General features: G+C 49.3%; 2 pseudogenes; one reads left to right on the forward strand and one right to left on the reverse strand.

The window, feature by feature from the left end:
• LOC141937025 (scavenger receptor cysteine-rich type 1 protein M130-like) overlaps nt 1–16,057 on the reverse strand; it is a 275,156-nt pseudogene that overhangs the window by 108,035 nt on the left and 151,064 nt on the right.
• Nucleotides 2,960–9,164, forward strand: LOC141937012 (serine-rich coiled-coil domain-containing protein 1 pseudogene; annotated as a pseudogene).

A 16,057-nucleotide genomic window follows, 5' to 3' on the forward strand; every position in this document is an offset into this window, starting at 1 on the left:
TTCACTTGACTTCTTGTTAGCATTCTAACCACCTCATCATTTGAAGATACAAGGGGCTTTTTCTTAGGTCCTAGATTGGCTGTAGGACCAGAGTTGTCCAATTTAAATTTGACAGGGTCGTCTGGAATGGCATAAACCATTGCAAAGGTGTCTGTGTTTTCTTCTTCCTCTGTTGCAGCTTTTGAGATGATGCCAGCAGGGATGGGGATGTTGGATACAGAAAATCGGTGGTTTCATAGAGGATATGTAGCTGAATTTCACTCTGTGAGGGTCACTGCTATACAGTGGTAAGCAGAAATAATTATGTTGGATGTGAAGACTGAAAGGAAACACCTTCTGTTTTGCTCATCTAATAGGACATAATGGCAGTTCATAACCCCTCTGCAACGTGTCAAAAAAATTAGTGAAAGATCTTATTCCATTAATTTCTGAGGGCATTTCTATCTTGAAATATATATTATTTTTTCCTGTGTTGCCAGCGGAATTGACACTTGAAGTGGTGAACTTTGGCACTTTCACACTGCAAAATGTGCATATATATGTATAAAATAAACAGTTTGTGCAAATATTCAAAATATTAATAGAATATGACAGTAGTCAAATTATTCAAAGTGTAGCTGCACATAAACATTCACACATGGATGTGTACATGGATGTGTGTGGTCAGAAATGTCCTTCGAGAGCTATTGCAGACCTGGAACTGGCTCCTACTTTATGGGTGAGGATTTCTGCTGCTTGGACAGCAGGAGGAGTGTTGGCAGTTGATTTGTGCCCTTCCTCCGAGAGGCGAGGAAGGAGGAATGGCTGAATAAATGCCATTTGTTATCTGCAGTTAGGGGCAATGTCTGCTATTAAAGCTTGTTACACCTGGAAGGCTAAGGCCGTGCATGTGCACAGGTCAGTTATTGGGAATAATCTCTGTTACTATTCAGACACAGCCTTTGTATTTCCAGTGGAAGTTACAATATGTGCTTTTTGCTCAGGTTTCTGCTTCCTTCTGCCCTCAACTCGGAGAATCTTGTAATTATAAACCCGCTGGTTTGTTCTCCGGTGAGCTGACAGCTGAGGAGTGGGTAGGAAGGGGAGTAATGGGAGCAAATGTTTTGTCTGAGCAGAAAATGCCTGTAGTGATTTAATGTATTTTCAACATATTTTGCTCATCTACTGCAGCTGTAAAACTGCATTCTAAAGTCTGTTTTTCAGCAGTCACGATGTCTCCTTAACACGCCAGGAAAAGCCCTCCCCGTCTGTGTGCAACCCTGCGGGGGGTGCGTGTCCGTCCCTGTCGGCTCGCCTGCAGGTGACAACCCGACACACCAGCTCTGGGAGTGCTGGAAGGACCACGAGGGGTTGTAGGGGAGGGTGGAGGAGGCTGCAGGAGCTTCCCAAGGCCTGTTTGGGCAGACTGAACTGTGGGCAGAGGAGGCAGCGGGGGCAGTGACCCCTGGGTGAGTTCCCAGGGCTCTGCTTGTTTCTCTCCTCTGAAACTACAAAATCGCTTCTTGATTCCTGGGGCTCGGGAATGTCGTGGCTGCATGGCTGTGCGTGTTCAGAGTGGAGCTGTACCAGCTTCTTACCAAAAAAGTTACCCGTGTAGAAAGTACAGTCCCATGTCTAGTCAGAAATAGTCTCTGAACTTACTTGCGACCCTTTTTTCACAGTAATTAAACATCTATATAGTTTTATTACTCCTCAAATATTCTGTTCCCATTTTATTTTTATGTATGTCTGTATATACACACTCTATAAATCCATGGATTGTTCATAGATATTTGTTGTAGCCACATCACACACTAAATTGCTCATCAGATGAATGAGTTTGGTTTTGCACTTGACGTACAAACATCGTTTAGATAAATGACCTGATTTTTGTCCCTGTGTGCTGGACACTTGCAGCTCACGAAGCTGCGCTCTGGCGTTGTACCTGCAGCCTCTCCTGTTCCTGTGATTATGTATCCCGTGGTTTTATTGCTCCCTCTGTGGTCCTGTCCCTCACAGCGATAGTTTATTATTATGAGAACAAAAAGGAGATAGAACTGGAATATATTTCATAAAGATTAATTCTCTTCTAGTACATCTGCTGTGCTGATCAAAGTAAGTTTTTATGGCTTAAATATTTATAAAAAATGCCCAGTGTCTGGGTATGAAACACTTTTTGCTACTTTCAAAAAGCTGCAAAAATAGCTAATTACAAGCAAGTCAGCTGCAAGAGGATTTCAGAGAAGTGTTCAAATGAAACATTAAAGCTCAAATCTAGAAACATGATCCCATATTTGACAGTGAATTCCTAGAACTTAGAGTTCCTTAGGAAGAATTCTTGGTGTGTATTTTAGCTGGACTGCAGTGCCGGCATGTTCCCTGCTGCAGGATGAGACATACAGCCTTCAGCAGGAACACAGAAAGGGGTTAAAAATCCGTCTGAAAGTTCAGTGAAGATTGGAAAAATTAAATCCTCTTTTTTCTTGCAAAAAATCTGAGTATTTAGGAGCACAAAATAATGTTTTGTTCTGCTCAGATCAGGAAAAATCAAGTCTCTAAGAGAGCTTACAGTTTATAAGACTTGTCCCAAGAACTTACAAAACCAGGGACATTTGGGTGATATTTGTGTATCTTTTGGCACGTGGATTTTATACTGTTACCCAGGGTCATCTCACTGTATAATATATATAATACTGTATCTCTCATCTGTAGAATGTTTTCAGACACATCTGGGTTTTCAGCGCTGCCTATTGAACATCCCTTTGAAATTCTAAAAATCTTCAGTAAAACTCTTCAGTGAACAACTTGCCGCTGTACATAAAACTGATGTTGGCATCTCGTGTATTTAGGCTGACTTAAAGTCTGTTCAAGTGGACTTTGAGGCTGAACCATTTATATATATATTTATTTTTTCTCTTCTTTTCTTTCCATCCCAGATTAGTTTATTGGCTGCGAAGAGCCACGGACACTTTGTGCCCTGATGGGGGACTCAGGATCCAGACGATCGACTCTGGTATCTCGGTTGCCAATATTCAGGAGAAGTCTTGAGCCGGAGACACGACTCCCTCTCCCTTCCTCACCCTCTTCTGCTGATGCCACTGGTGCCCACACCCCCTTCCCATCCAGCACTAGCTCCAGCTCAGGGAGCACAGGCAAGCGCCGGGGTATTTTCCACACTCCTTCATCAGCTTCCGTAACAGAGAGGGAGTGAGCAGAAGCCTAACTCGGCTGGTCAGAGTGTCAACATCTCCAATGGTGCCCGGTCCTCTCGTGGCACTGTTCAAAAGCTGAGCTTGGAGGAACACACTAAAAGCAGAGGAAGGCATTCCGTTGGCTTGGCAGCTCACGTAGCAAGGAGATAACAAGGTCTTTGACAGAGGAGTTTGAGGAGGGAAGGAGCCCTCAGCTGATCAGAATGTCTTTATCAATTGCATAACTCTGGGAAGAGTGAGGGTGACGATCCAGGCCTTGCAGAGGCGCAGAGCCCGTACTCTGTCAAACAATCCACACGGAAACTGCTCCCAAAATCTTTCTCATCACACTGCGGCTTTTCCAGACCAGTTCGGGAGAGTCAATCCGTTCCCTCTGTGCAGCAATCCAGGCGCTTGCTGGAGGTTAAATCGCACGCAGAAAGCGAACCTGTGATGGCTGAGGCCTCTCCTCCGCGCTCGGCCCAGAGACAGAGGGCGTGGGAAGCTCCTTGCAGCCCCCGCTGCTCTCGGGGGACCTCACGGCTGCCCAGGCCCCTCCGGCTTTGTCGCCCTGACGGAGGATTCTGTTCCGGGTGTCGATGCTCTGCCCAGCGGCGGGACTGGGGTGCTGCTCACAGAGGGGTTTGGCCACAAGGGCTCTACCTCTCAGATCTTTAATCCTGCTGCTGCTCCCGTGAGGAAATGGAGATTGTGGGCAGTGCTGGCCATGCTGCTGGTGCATCTCCCGTGAGCCGTGCAAGCTCCTGTAGCGCTGAGTCTAATACCCCATTCAAAACCCCAGCTGCTAATCAAACAGAAGTGTTGCTGCAAGCCAGTGAACTACACGTGAGCGATGCCAGACACATAGGAGGAATTAACTCGGGAAATGCACGTTCAGAAACCTTTGCGTTACAGCGCAGAGAAGAACCAGGGACACTGGCTTCAAAAGCACAGGGGGTGGGTGGGGGCAGAAGTGAAAGCACCGTCCAGGCACACGAGAGAGACAATTCTGTAATGGAGCCTAAGATTGTTCCATGTTCTGAACCCCGGTCCTGTAAAACACAACAGGGCTATGGAACAAACCCTTCTAAAGGTATGTTTTGTGGTCTTGTCATTGTTGGGTTGGGTGGGGGGGGGTTGCCTCAAGTTCTTCTGTAAGAATTGTTTGGCCATAAAGTGTTTTTGTAGAGTTGCGAGTGCTAGCTAGGAAGTTCAGACGTTATGCGTTGTGTCCTCCTCCCAAAATTACAGGAATTAAACAGAAAGTCTCTGATTTTTTGAGCTCCCGTTTTACAGTTTGCTGCCACCCCCCAGTGCTGTTCATAGCTTTGCCTTCCTGTGGTGGAAAATGAATTCAGAGAGCGAGCACTGCTGCTCGGCTCTTGTTGAGGGCTGGAGCTGGGACTCAGGGACATGCCTAGTTTGGACTTGAGCCAAATAGTTGCATTGTTTGAGATGGAAACATTGCCAGAGAAATGCACCTTCTTTTAGTCTGGTTATGAAAGATAACACAGTTTATCTTGAATTGATCTGGGTTTTGACATTTCCTGACTCTCTTGCTCTGTTCAACTGATGGTCTGGAGTAGCTGGGAGTAGCTGTTTCTGTGGCAGAGTGTGAGACGTCCTGTTTCTGCTTACATCTGAAATAACATTGTGCAAGTTCTCATTATGTCCTCTGTGAAACGGAGAGAGTTAATTACCATCTAAATTTCCCACTGGACCCTTAGCTTATGAAGAGAAATTTGGAAATATTAACAAGTGGGGAGGCTTTGCCTGGAAACCCCAGTCTGTAGAGATGCAGATGGACAAAGGCACCAGGCCCCTGAGTGAAGGACACGTGTCAGAAGGCATTTATCTCTGACAGTTTATTTTCTCAAACCAACCTACACGCTGGTGCTTTCTTGAATAATTCCAAGGCTGTATCTGGTGGGCCAGAACGTGTGAGTTAACAAGACTTCATTTCTGGTGTTTGTGTTAAAAGGTGAAAGGGTGTAAACTCATACGAATTCTTACCCATCTTTGTGCTTGGACATTTATCCAGACATGCAGATTATACGCAATCAGAACCAATCTTGCTTTTTTAATTGTTTGTCACTGCAAGGCTTGGTTGGATATCTTGTCCATAAATGGCAATATAAAGTCAAATCAATCCACTAACCTAGCTTTCACCAGAAGGGACCTCTTTCCCTCACAACCTTGGTCACGGTGTCTGTTCGCGGTCCTGAGCACAGCGTTGGCTTCCTTGCAGCGTTGACTCCTCTGTGGGTGAGCTCATCCTCGACTCGCGGAATCAAAACTCCAAAGCCTGAAGGTTTCAGAGTAGGTGTGTTTATTCAGCACGGGGGTGCATGGGGGATCATTCCTCCAAACATGTGCACCGCAGGGCAAAACTTCCCGAAGCTTTATACAGTAAAGTGTTACATATTCATAACTTTCCCAAGAAAAGGCAGGTTCTATTATAATAAATTCCAGGAAATCATTTCCATTCGCTCCTCCTGTAACTCCTCCTGTTTGAGTCTGCGCAGTGCTGTCTGGTGGTCGCAGATGGGGTCTTGGGGATGAAGCCCCTCTTCTTCCTCGCTTCTGAACTTTTTACCTGTGTTTTCTGCACAGTCTCAGTAGGCCTCAGGCTGTGGCCCAAACTGCAAAGCTAGTTTTAACCAGCTTTTTAACCAGCTTTTCGAATTATTCCCTTATTAGGAGGTACCTCACTTCTTTCTTACAACCAACAGATAAGCGTAATGACATATTTATAGCAAATTGCATGACTATATGCTTGCTCACTAAGCCCCTTATCTCCGCCCTTTTGCACAGGAGTTACCAGAGGGTGCTGCAGAGCGGCCAGGGAGCAGCGCGCAGGGATGGTGGGAACACACCGGGCGTTTGGAACTCCCCCGTTGGCAGTTGGATGTGCCCTCGGTGGTTTTGGAAGGCAGCTCACCGGAGTTGGAACTGTGACAGAGGGATTTTTGTAAATGGGATTCACGTTCACAGAAACACCAGAGCTAACACGTAATAGAGCTAACACGTAAAAGTTGATTAATTGTTACGGTTTTATAGTGCTGTTCAGAATGCAATTTTATTGACTTGTGTGATGAAGAATGTATTTAAAATCAGAAACTGGCCAAGTGTACAGAAGGACCATTGAGAAAAGATATAAAATCCTGCCATGTGAAATGAAACAAATAGAGGAAAAGCTTACATGGCATTCGGTAAGACATGGTTATAAGTAGTTTTATCTGTTACAAACAGACTGGCTTGGACGTTTGGTTTTGCTAAAATAGTGTTTAAAACCAGATGAGGATGAAAAATATTTCTGTGCATTTTTTTAAATAGGTATTTTCTGTAGCAGGATTCACAGCTGATGTCATTACAGATAGTACTGTGGATGTGACATCAATGTATGAGCAGGTTGATGTCCCATCGATTTCTTAGTGTGCCTTTATGTATTTTTGTGTGATAGGGATTTTTTTGAAAAGCCTTAGAGAAAATGTCTGTTCTCTCGCAGAAGGCAGAAGAAGATAAGATTTTCTGTGTTACATTCATTATGCTATTATGTTTCTCTCTTTCCCCATCTCTAAATCTGCCCTAATACCTCCACATGTAACTTTTCCTCCCCTTTCCTGGTGTGTTACTGTTCAACAGCAGTAATGGGGGCTGGGGTTCGGTCTGCTGGCTGCAGGCTGGGTTTGGGGGGTGCGGGTGCAGAGCTGAGCTGGGAAGGGCAAACAGAAACCAAACCCAGTGTGCATCCCTGTGCTGTGCAGGGATAACAAAGCTGTGACCTGGCCCTACAAAACCCGGGCTCGCCTCTGGACACAGGGTGGGGCAGGCTGGGTTGTGGCAGCAGTGGACCAAGCGATAGTTTCTCTTGTGGATTTTACAGTTTGGAAATGTCCTGGAATGAGGGAAGAAAGGAAAGGGTGGAGCAAGGGTCCCTCTGGGTTCTGTGAGGAGCCGTGGACTCGGCTGTAGCTGGTCACTGGGGGCTGAGCAGGGGCGTGGTGGCCCAGTGGCCAGTTCTATCTGGGTGAGCAGGATCTGCTTTCTGCAGAACAGGCTCTGTGCCATCGCCTCTCAGCGTAAGCGTTTCAAGCAAAGCAGTGTTCCCCTTAAAATATTTGTAGAGAACAGTTCTTTGTAATGATTGCTGGTTCCTTCTCTGTGGTTGACCTTGCCAACAGCTTCAGTCCGTACCGAGAAGGCAGATTTGTGGAGAAACGACTGAGATCCCCTTCAGAAGGTACTGCTGGAGGCAGTCGGCTGCTCATAAACCAAAGGATGGAAATACAGAAGAGCTGAACAGCCTGCGGAAGAGAGAGCAAGCTCACCCTCTTCAGAAATGAACAGCACGGTGAGTTTTATTTCCACATGCCTAAGTTTCTGTTTTTCTGTGATTGGTGTAACTGTAATGAGAAGCAGCAGCTTTACAGGTAATGGATGATAATAAAGGGGGGGGAAAACCAACGAGCTGTCTCAGGCTTCCAAAATATGATCCAGGCTCAGCTACAGATATTAAAAGGTATTTTTTTCAGGACGTGATGTTGTGAAACACAAGGAGACCGGCCTGGCTAAACAGGGACCTTTGGCTGCATCTCAAGAACAAAAGGAGAATCTATCGCCTTTGGAAGAGGGGCCAGGCCTCTCATGAAGACTATAAAGATGTGGTGAAGTTATGCAGGGAGAGCATTAGGAGAGCCAAAACGCAGCTGGAGCTCAACCTGGCTACAGCTGTTAAGGATAATAAAAAAATGTTTCTATAAATTCATTAACAGCAAAAGGAGGATTAGGGAAAATCTCCCTCCCCTACTGGATGCAGAGGGAAACATGGTAACTAAGGATGAGGAAAAGGCTGAGGAGCTCAACACCTACGTCACCTCAGTCTTTAGCGGTGGAACTGGCTGTTCCCTGGACACCCAGCCTCGTGAGCTGGGAGATGGGGGGGGAAGCAGAATTGTTACTGAAAACTCGGAATGAAGAACTTACCGACAGCAGTTTGATGCGGATAAGCAGACACTTCTTTATTGGCGGCCGGGTGCGCGGGCGAGTGCGCTCAGTAACAACGCACACCAAGCACCACAATCCTACATCTTACCTGGAGCTTACTCATACGTAGCCATTAAATATTCATGCATAAACATACTATTTCCTGGAAATCATTAACATATTCTCCTCGTATTTCCGATTCGGCGCAGTAGGACCCAGAAACATCTAGAAATGGGTCTGGGGTGTAAGTTGGGTTGGTGGTCAATGAGTCGGTGGCCGCGATCTCCCCCTGCCGGAATTACCTTTTGCCTCGTTTCACTGTTTCTTGGCAGGAACTTACAAGTTGCTTCAGTCGACTTCCCCCAGTTCCCATTAATTCTGGATTCTGACATTTCTGTGCATTCCTTTAGGTCATAAAATACCTTGTAAGTAAACACGATATCCAGATTATCTTGAATCTGAAGTCTGTTATCTAAAGTTCTAAATGTTCCTACGAGGTGATTCTGACCAATTCCTTCGGCCTCAGTACAGGGGAGTTCGTAGTAGCCTTGGTTGCTGCAAATGCAGAATAAATGTAAGCATATAATTCCTACTAAATATCTCCTATAATTCTATATTCATATTAGAATTAATTCTAAGCAATAACAAACCAGTACCATGAGCATATCATCTTCCCCATACCCCTGGGATAGAGAGCTCAGCCTGTGACACAGGCATCATGAAAACATCTGCCTGGGGTAAGATTAATGTGCGTCCCTCTCTGGGTGAGAGCTGAGCCTACAAAGCCAATAGTCGTCTTCTCCCCATCAGAAAACCTCCAAGCTGTCTCCCCAATACAGAGACTCTCAGTCCGTCACTAGAACTTGCTTCACCTACGCAGTGACGGGTGCCCGTGTACAGCTGGGACAGGCAGACACGCACACCCAGCTGTACACACCACAGTGCACAGAACTGCAGGAGGAGAAGAAAAGCAGAGAAACTGCAGACAGGGATCATAAGATTTCTTAAATCAGTTGATACACTGGAAAAGGATACAAGTTTCTGGGTACACTGTAAACCAGTCTAAATCCAGCCTGCTGTCTGTCATCCCACCTCTCCACAGCTGTGGCTGGGGCTCTGCTTCTCCCCTGCACCCCCAGCAGCCTTCAGGAGCCTGCACATATTCCAGCAGTCAGGAAACGGATCCAGCTCAGCACCAATTCAGCACAGACTCTGAGCAAAAAGAGAAAATCACCTCAGCCTGGGTTAGACCCGTTTAATTGCCGCAGAACTACCCTATGAAAATACAGTTGAAGTAAGCGAGAAGGATCTGATCTGTATAAGGTTCAGGATCAACCTTGGGGCTACTGAAAGAAACCATCTCCTCCTCCTCTCTCCTCACAACATGTTCTTTCTTCTTCCCTTGGGTCAATATTTCTGACCCCACAGAGCGACACGATCAGACACTTGAACAGACTTATCGAGCCAAAAACTGACACAGCAAAGACTTAAATTGAAAAGATTAACCTAAACAACTCACAGGACTTGTGCACTGAGCAGAAAGCTCGTTAGCCCGCTTTGAATAGACGAGTTGGTAAGGGGGGACAGATAGGACAAGATTGTCACCTTCTGCTGAAAAGGGACAGGCATTTACAAGCAAATACCCCCTGTGGCACACAGGGGCAGCAGCTGAAAAGGGGTAAAAACAACCACAGCAAAGTCCGTAGACAACTTCTTTTAGCCAGGAATAAGCATTAGACTGTTGGGTTTTAGAAGTTTATCAAACACATGCTCTCCCAGAAGTGTTCTCTAAACCACATCACCCCACCATTAACTCTGCAGACAAGATTAAAATCCAAGATGCACAGACTGTAACATGTGAAAAAACACAGCCTGTGTATTTATATTTATAAAGCACATCTGCATAAAATCAGTGACACCCTCTAACAGACTAAAAGTACTCAGGTATAACCTCATTTATATTACAGAGTATTTATTCCTTTAGAACATACCAGCAATTTATAAACCTCAGCAAACAAACCCAAAACACCCCCCCACCCCATGGAGTCTAAGAACACAGATTCCACTTTTTCAATATGCTACCTGGAAAATACACATGCACACCAAAAAAAAGAGCCCCAACTACCAATATTTAATTGGTTATTGGGCATTTCTTTAACCCAGGCACTACCCAGAACTGGTTTAAGGTTACTAGAACACACCGAGCAGAGGAAGGCATTACCTTGAAACAAACTCTTCCCAGATTCTACACGTTCTGAAACATAAGAGGTTTTAATCACTGCTACACATAAAACTGTGGAAACGATGTAGGTGGAATGCAACAGTCACAACTTAGAAAGAATTTTACATAAAAAGCCAAGAGAAACTTGTTTTCTAGGAAAATGCATTACTCACAGAGTAGCCAACCCAATCTGTCTCCTCAGTTCTGTCCCTCAAAAAACACTCTCAAGTATCCTCAGAATAACTCTGTTCGAGTTGCAGAGTCTGTTTCCGTGAATCAGTGGGGAGAGTGTGGATCCCTGGCTACCAGCGCAGGAACGTGGGCTCTTTATCCCTGGCTACTAGCACAGGAACGTGGGCTCTTTATCCCTGGCTACCAGTGCAGGAACGTAGGCTCTTTATCCCTGGCTAACAGCAGAGGAACGTGGGCTCTTTATCCCTGGCTACCAGCGCAGGAAGGTGGGCTCTTTATCCCTGGCTACCATCACAGGAACGTGGGCTCTTTATCCCTGGCTACCAGTGCAGGAACGTGGGCTCTTTATCCCTGGCTAACAGCACAGGAACGTGGGCTCTTTATCCCTGGCTACCAGCGCAGGAACGTGGGCTCTTTATCCCTGGCTACCAGTACAGGAAGGTGGGCTCTTTATCCCTGGCTACCAGCACAGGAACGTGGGCTCTTTATCCCTGGCTACCAGCACAGGAACGTGGGCTCTTTATCCCTGGCTAACAGCGCAGGAAGGTGGGCTCTTTATCCCTGGCTACCAGTGCAGGAACGTGGGCTCTTTATCCCTGGCTACCAGCGCAGGAAGGTGGGCTCTTTATCCCTGGCTAACAACGCAGGAAGGTGGGCTCTTTATCCCTGGCTACCAGCACAGGAACGTGGGCTCTTTATCCCTGGCTAACAACGCAGGAAGGTGGGCACTTTATCCCCGGCTACCAGCACAGGAACGTGGGCTCTTTATCCCTGGCTACCATCACAGGAAGGTGGGCTCTTTATCCCTAGCTACCAGCGCAGGAACGTGGGCTCTTTATCCCTGGCTACGATCACAGGAAGGTGGGCTCTTTATCCCTGGCTAACAACGCAGGAAGGTGGGCTCTTTATCCCTGGCTACCAGCACAGGAACGTGGGCTCTTTATCCCTGGCTAACAATGAAGGAACGTGGGCTCTTTATCCCTGGCTACCAGCGCAGGAAGGTGGGCTCTTTATCCCTGGCTACCAGCGCAGGAACGTGGGCTCTTTATCCCTGGCTAACAGCGCAGGAAGGTGGGCTCTTTATCCCTGGCTACCAGCGCAGGAACGTGGGCTCTTTATCCCTGGCTACCAGTGCAGGAAGGTGGGCTCTTTATCCCTGGCTACCAGCGCAGGAACGTGGGCTCTTTATCCCTGGCTAACAGCACAGGAAGGTGGGCTCTTTATCCCTGGCTACCAGCGCAGGAACGTGGACTCTTTATCCCTGGCTACCAGCACAGGAACGTGGGCTCTTTATCCCTGGCTACCAGTGCAGGAAGGTGGGCTCTTTATCCCTGGCTACCAGTGCAGGATCGTGGGCTCTTTATCCCTGGCTACCAGCGCAGGAAGGTGGGCTCTTTATCCCTGGCTACCATCACAGGATCGTGGGCTCTTTATCCCTGGCTACCAGTGCAGGAACGTGGGCTCTTTATCCCTGGCTACCATCACAGGAATGTGGGCTCTTTATCCCTGGCTACCAGCGCAGGAAGGTGGGCTCTTTATCCCTGGCTACCAGTGCAGGATCGTTGGCTCTTTATCCCTGGCTACCAGCGCAGGAATGTGGGCTCTTTATCCCTGGCTACCAGTGCAGGAACGTGGGCTCTTTATCCCTGGCTACCAGCGCTGGAACGTGGGCTCTTTATCCCTGGCTAACAGCGCAGGAAGGTGGGCTCTTTATCCCTGGCTACCAGTGCAGGAAGGTGGGCTCTTTATCCCTGGCTACCAGCGCAGGAACGTGGGCTCTTTATCCCTGGCTAACAATGCAGGAACGTGGGCTCTTTATCCCTGGCTAACAACGCAGGAAGATGGGCTCTTTATCCCTGGCTAGCAACGCAGGAAGTTGGGCTCTTTATCCCTGGCTAACAACGCAGGAAGGTGGGCACTTTATCCCTGGCTACCAGCACAGGAAGGTGGGCTCTTTATCCCTGGCTAACAACGCAGGAACGTGGGCTCTTTATCCCTGGCTAACAACGCAGGAAGTTGGGCACTTTATCCCTGGCTACCAGCACAGGAACGTGGGCTTTTTATCCCTGGCTACCAGCGCAGGAACGTGGGCTCTTTATCCCTGGCTACCAGCGCAGGAAGGTGGGCTCTTTATCCCTGGCTACCATCACAGGAACGTGGGCTCTTTATCCCTGGCTACCAGTGCAGGAACGTGGGCTCTTTATCCCTGGCTAACAGCACAGGAACGTGGGCTCTTTATCCCTGGCTACCAGCGCAGGAAGGTGGGCTCTTTATCCCTGGCTACCAGCACAGGAACGTGGGCTCTTTATCCCTGGCTACCAGTGCAGGACCGTGGGCTCTTTATCCCTGGCTACCATCACAGGAACGTGGGCTCTTTATCCCTGGCTACCAGTGCAGGAAGGTGGGCTCTTTATCACTGGCTACCAGCGCAGGAAGGTGGGCTCTTTATCCCTGGCTACCAGCGCAGGAACGTGGGCTCTTTATCCCTGGCTAACAATGCAGGAATGTGGGCTCTTTATCCCTGGCTACCAGTGCAGGAACGTGGGCTCTTTATCCCTGGCTACCAGCGCAGGAAGGTGGGCTCTTTATCCCTGGCTACCAGCGCAGGAACGTGGGCTCTTTATCCCTGGCTACCAGCGCAGGAACGTGGGCTCTTTATCCCTGGCTACCAGCGCAGGAAGGTGGGCTCTTTATCCCTGGCTACCCATGCAGGAACGTGGGCTCTTTATCCCTGGCTACCAGCACAGGAACGTGGGCTCTTTATCCCTGGCTACCATCACAGGAACGTGGGCTCTTTATCCCTGGCTACCAGCGCAGGAACGTGGGCTCTTTATCCCTGGCTACCAGAGCATGAACGTGGGCTCTTTATCCCTGGCTACCAGCGCAGGAACGTGGGCTCTTTATCCCTGGCTACCAGTGCAGGATCGTGGGCTCTTTATCCCTGGCTACCAGTGCAGGAACGTGGGCTCTTTATCCCTGGCTACCAGCGCAGGAAGGTGGGCTCATTATCCCTGGCTACCAGTGCAGGAAGGTGGGCTCTTTATCCCTGGCTACCAGTGCAGGAATGTGGGCTCTTTATCACTGGCTACCAGTGCAGGAAGGTGGACTCTTTATCCCTGGCTACCAGCGCAGGAAGGTGGGCTCTTTATCCCTGGCTACCAGCGCAGGAAGGTGGGCTCTTTATCCCTGGCTAGCAACGCAGGAAGGTGGGCTCTTTATCCCTGGCTAACAACGCAGGAACGTGGGCTCTTTATCCCTGGCTACCAGTGCAGGAACGTGGGCTCTTTATCCCTGGCTACCATCACAGGAACGTGGGCTCTTTATCCCTGGCTACCAGTGCAGGAAGGTGGGCTCTTTATCCCTGGCTACCAGCGCAGGAACGTGGGCTCTTTATCCCTGGCTACCAGCACAGGAAGGTGGGCTCTTTATCCCTGGCTACCAGCACAGGAAGGTGGGCTCTTTATCCCTGGCTACCAGCGCAGGAAGGTGGGCCCTTTATCCCTGGCTACCAGTGCAGGAACGTGGGCTCTTTATCCCTGGCTACCAGCACAGGAACGTGGGCTCTTTATCCCTGGCTACCAGCGCAGGAAGGTGGGCTCCTTATCCCTGGCTAACAACGCAGGAAGGTGGGCACTTTATCCCTGGCTACCAGTGCAGGAAGGTGGGCTCTTTATCCCTGGCTACCAGCACAGGAACGTGGGCTCTTTATCCCTGGCTACCAGCGCAGGAACGTGGGCTCCTTATCCCTGGCTAACAACGCAGGAAGGTGGGCACTTTATCCCTGGCTACCAGCACAGGAACGTGGGCTCTTTATCCCTGGCTACCAGCGCAGGAACGTGGGCTCTTTATCCCTGGCTACCAGCGCAGGAACGTGGGCTCTTTATCCCTGGCTACCATCACAGGAACGTGGGCTCTTTATCCCTGGCTACCAGTGCAGGATCGTGGGCTCTTTATCCCTGGCTACCAGCGCAGGAAGGTGGGCTCCTCATCCCTGGCTAACAACGCAGGAAGGTGGGCACTTTAACCCTGGCTACCAGCACAGGAACGTGGGCTCTTTATCCCTGGCTAGCAACGCAGAAAGTTGGGCTCTTTATCCCTGGCTAGCAACGCAGGAAGGTGGGCTCTTTATCCCTGGCTAACAACGCAGGAATGTGGGCTCTTTATCCCTGGCTAACAATGAAGGAACGTGGGCTCTTTATCCCTGGCTACCAGCGCAGGAAGGTGGGCTCTTTATCCCTGGCTACCATCACAGGAACGTGGGCTCTTTATCCCTGGCTACCAGTGCAGGACCGTGGGCTCTTTATCCCTGGCTACCATCACAGGAACGTGGGCTCTTTATCCCTGGCTACCAGTGCAGGAAGGTGGGCTCTTTATCACTGGCTACCAGCGCAGGAAGGTGGGCTCTTTATCCCTGGCTACCAGCGCAGGAACGTGGGCTCTTTATCCCTGGCTAACAATGCAGGAATGTGGGCTCTTTATCCCTGGCTACCAGTGCAGGAACGTGGGCTCTTTATCCCTGGCTACCAGCGCAGGAAGGTGGGCTCTTTATCCCTGGCTACCAGCGCAGGAACGTGGGCTCTTTATCCCTGGCTACCAGCGCAGGAACGTGGGCTCTTTATCCCTGGCTACCAGCGCAGGAACGTGGGCTCTTTATCCCTGGCTACCAGTGCAGGAACGTGGGCTCTTTATCCCTGGCTACCAGCACAGGAACGTGGGCTCTTTATCCCTGGCTACCATCACAGGAACGTGGGCTCTTTATCCCTGGCTACCAGCGCAGGAACGTGGGCTCTTTATCCCTGGCTACCAGAGCATGAACGTGGGCTCTTTATCCCTGGCTACCAGCGCAGGAACGTGGGCTCTTTATCCCTGGCTACCAGTGCAGGATCGTGGGCTCTTTATCCCTGGCTACCAGTGCAGGAACGTGGGCTCTTTATCCCTGGCTACCAGCGCAGGAACGTGGGCTCATTATCCCTGGCTACCAGTGCAGGAAGGTGGGCTCTTTATCCCTGGCTACCAGTGCAGGAATGTGGGCTCTTTATCACTGGCTACCAGTGCAGGAAGGTGGACTCTTTATCCCTGGCTACCAGCACAGGAAGGTGGGCTCTTTATCCCTGGCTACCAGCGCAGGAAGGTGGGCTCTTTATCCCTGGCTAGCAACGCAGGAAGGTGGGCTCTTTATCCCTGGCTAACAACGCAGGAACGTGGGCTCTTTATCCCTGGCTACCAGTGCAGGAACGTGGGCTCTTTATCCCTGGCTACCATCACAGGAACGTGGGCTCTTTATCCCTGGCTACCAGTGCAGGAAGGTGGGCTCTTTATCCCTGGCTACCAGCGCAGGAACGTGGGCTCTTTATCCCTGGCTACCAGCACAGGAAGGTGGGCTCTTTATCCCTGGCTACCAGCACAGGAAGGTGGGCTCTTTATCCCTGGCTACCAGCGCAGGAAGGTGGGCCCTTTATCCCTGGCTACCAGTGCAGGAACGTGGGCT

The sequence above is a fragment of the Strix uralensis genome, chromosome 36 (assembly GCF_047716275.1).
Source record: "Strix uralensis isolate ZFMK-TIS-50842 chromosome 36, bStrUra1, whole genome shotgun sequence".
NCBI lineage: Eukaryota > Metazoa > Chordata > Aves > Strigiformes > Strigidae > Strix > Strix uralensis.